The 4,192-nt window shown below is 46.3% G+C and overlaps 1 long non-coding RNA gene across 1 annotated transcript; it reads right to left on the reverse strand.

Moving 5' to 3' along the window:
* Positions 1 to 1,199: 1,199 nt before the first annotated feature.
* On the reverse strand, positions 1,200 to 1,643 carry LOC106819196. Its single transcript, XR_001395372.1, has 2 exons — positions 1,607 to 1,643; positions 1,200 to 1,268 (listed from the first exon to the last, which is right to left on the reverse strand). It is a non-coding gene; the product is annotated as an uncharacterized LOC106819196 (long non-coding RNA).
* Between the last annotated feature and the right edge of the window lie 2,549 nt (positions 1,644 to 4,192).

Genomic DNA, 4,192 nt, shown 5'->3' on the forward strand with positions numbered 1-4,192 from the left:
ATTCGTCCGGCAGACCAGCTTTTGTGCGCGTTGCCGTGCTGCCTATAGAATGGGCGTGCAGGAGAAGTCACTGTCTAAGAATTTTATTCCTTGCAGACTTGCTCCATCAGCGTCTCGCACGGCGTCCCGCATTTGCATTCGCATTACCCTGATGCCTGGCGTCTCCCATATATCAGACAGTGACGTCACACCACTGACATTACAGCGTGATATCTTACGTTCTATGTTACAATAACAATGGTCGGGCAGCTCACTGTCAAAGTATTGGTGCTTTAGTATAGCACCGGCGGATTCTCTATAACCGGCGTTGATAGTGACGTCACGGGCGCGATCTACGGCCACCTGGTACGCTGTTTGCACGTCCTCAGGATGCCACGCCTTTATTTTATTCAATAATTTCGTCACGATGCTTGCGTGACCGCCGTAGGCAGCCAACGCCAACACCGTCCTGCCTTTGTTACATCGACTCTCCTCCACACGCGCTCCTGCTGCTAGTAGCTTCATGACACACGATGTATAACCTCTACTGGCAGCATGCATCAACGCCGTCTCGCCATCCACGGTCGCGTGATCTATGTTAGCGCCCGCACCTAACAACGCTGTGACCGTATCCGTATGACCGAAAGCAGCTGCTTCTATTACTGCGGTCCAGCCATCCATGGACGTGTGTTCTATGTTAGCGCCCGCACCTAATAACGCTGTGATCGTAGCCGTATGTCCCATAATAACTGCTACTATTAATGCGGTCCTGCAATTAACGCTCGTGTGTTCTATGTTAGCGCCCGCACCTAATAACGCTGTGACCGTATCCGTATGACCATTAAAAGCTGCTACCATTACTGCGGTCCTGCCATTCACGTCCGCGTGTTCTATGTTAGCGCCTGCACTTAATAACGCTGTGACCGTATCCGTATGACCGCTAGCCGCTGCTGCTATTACTGCGGTCCAGCCATTCACGCTCGCGTGTTCTATGTTAGCGCCCGCACCTAATAACGCTGTGACCGTATCCGTATGACCATTAACAGCTGCTGCTATTACTGCGGTGCTGTCACTCACGCTCGCGTATTCTATGTTAGCGCCCGCACCTAATAACGCTGTGACCGTATCCGTATGACCGTTACCAGCTGCTGCTAGTAATCTGTCACCTGTGGGGGACGCTAGTAATCTGCGTATTTTCGTCGGTGGTCTCTCGGTCGTCATCCTAACTGCAGTGGATTGATGGTTGTCCATATTGATAGTAATATATTGTGCTTTTCGATACTTGAAATCTGGAGAAAAAAACATTTCATCTCTCGTAATTAGAAGAAGTTTCAAATTTGTTTCCTTCTCACACTGTACGCCAGCATGCGGCTGCGTTTGATTACGGAATGCACATGTAAAAACATTAACACCTAGTCATGACATACACGTGACAAATCTAAACTAAAACAATGATAATTATCCGTGTATTTATAAAAGGGTTCAATTTTATAGATACGAAGATTTAATAGATGTGAATATTTAATGTGAGAAAAATATGCTTGTAATATTTTTTTTTATCATGGAAAATCGAAAATGCCGTCAGAACGATTGCAAAGCGGACATGATTTAATAAGAGCAAACTTACTGTTTCTCTATCGTATTTCAGGCACGTGTAGCGGTAGCTGGCGACCCCTGGCGATGCTGATCACTGTCCTGACACCTGAGAAAACAATACACCTGATGTGACAGTCTATCGTGTGAGACTGATAAACTAAAATCAAAATTATCATATATAGTATATATATATATATATATGATATATCGCTAGATACTCACCTAATGTATAATCAGTTTGGTAGCTGAGATTGTAGTAATAACAGGGCTATATCAAGAGGTATTGATTTCGGAAAATTTTGAACATTTAGATTGTTCTATAAGATGTATGCTAAACTTTTGCTAGTGCACCACAGGGCAACTGAAAGTCTATAAGCTGCGAAGTATGAAGTTACGTGCACCCTCTGCTACATATATATATATGTAGACTGTAAGTATGTATACATATTATATTCACACAAGAGCGCCACGCACCACACGCACATATTATAATATATAGACTATAGGCGCTACAATTTATATAATAATATAGCAGACCATACATAAATTTTTAATCGATAAGGATTTATGATTGATGCATTAAATGAATATTGTTTGGTAAAAACTAATCTTACGATTGGGCGCTCTAGTAGTCACTGCCGCGTCTCCTGAATCGTCTGCTGCGTTGGGCTGTCTAAAATTATTGTAAAAAATCACACATTCAAAGAGTCGGCTCTTCTCTACTAGACCGCGTGCAAATAGCATCCTTATCTTTCTATTTTCACATTCGCTTTACGCGTATTATATACACTATTACGTGAGTAGCATTTATTTTTGGCCAGAGCATTAATATACAACCGTATACATTTAAGAGTAAACAGTGTATGCCAGCGTGTTGATTCACTCACGCGGGCTGGCTAACAACAGCACTCGGGCCATTTTAATAATAAAATATGATAGCAATAAACACAAAGGTTTGTTCTTAGTACCGAACTTCATGTTGATGATTTACTCTCTATTCGTCTAAAAATCTTTTACAATGGCCGTCCGCAATAATAAACGCAACGCCCTATGTGCACAGAGACAATACAGCTTATGTATTCACACACACACACAAGCCCACAGACGCACACACCGCCGCGCGACGCACGCACGCACACACAAGCACGCAAATCGCAACGCACCGCACAGACACACACACACACGACACCCCACACACACACTCGCGCGCCACAGCACGACGCGCGTGCACAAACTCACGCGAACACATACGCAACACACACAAAACACGCGCACACATACACACCCAACATCACATACACATACACAAACACACACACACACACACACACAGCACATGACACACACCACACCACTACACACACCACACACACCACCAGCATCACACACAACACACACGCACAAATACGCATACACACACACAGCACATACAACACACACACACACACACAATCACACACACAACACGCACAAATACGCATGCACACACAACACAGACGCACCCACACACAGACGCGAATACAACACCGCACGCCACGTAAGCACGCACGCACGCACACACACAGAACAGGCAGCACATGCACGCACACACGGCAACACACACACACACTACAACATGCACGCCAAACGCGCGCACACACACCGCCCCCCATAATATAATTATATATATATTATACACGCGCAACACACACACACACACCACAACATCACAACACCACACACACAACACACACACACACACACAACAACACGCACACACACACACACGCACACACCGCACGCATGCACTACACACCACACCACACACACCACACACACACGACTCACGCACACATAATATAGCAGGCGACACACACACGCGACGACGACACACGCACCCACACACACACGCGCGCGCAACACCACACAACAACACGACACACACACAGTGACTCTCACACACACTAAGTACACAGCAACACGCAACACACACACACAACATCACACACAACACACACACACTCACAACACACAGCACACACACACACGCACACACACACACCACACCACAGACGAACACACACGCACACACACACACACGCATGCACGAAGCAAGCACAGCACACGCAGCACACAACACACGACAGAGCAGGCACACACCACCATTGCACGCACACACCACGACAAGCACGCACGCAAGCACGGCACGCACGCACACCAAACACACACACCCACACCGACAGGCACACACAACACTGTAGCGCCACACACAGGCACACACACACACACACACACACACACACACACACACTACCAGAGCACACCAACACACATTGCACGCGAGCGACACAGACACACACACCACACACAACACACACAGTGCACGCACAACGCGCGGTCACACACACGACGTAGCCATTCACATAGTATACTCATAATATATACTCATATAAGTATCGTTACATATTATTATATAATATATATATATAATATATACACAGCCACACACAACACGGCACACACAACACACACTCACACCACACAAACGCACACAAAACACAGCACACCCACGCACACGCACACACACACACACACACACAACACACCCACCACAACCACACAAACACAAACACACACA

This window comes from Priapulus caudatus, unplaced genomic scaffold, assembly GCF_000485595.1.
Source record: "Priapulus caudatus unplaced genomic scaffold, Priapulus_caudatus-5.0.1 Scaffold2957, whole genome shotgun sequence".
Classification (NCBI taxonomy): Eukaryota; Metazoa; Priapulida; class Priapulimorpha; order Priapulimorphida; family Priapulidae; genus Priapulus; species Priapulus caudatus.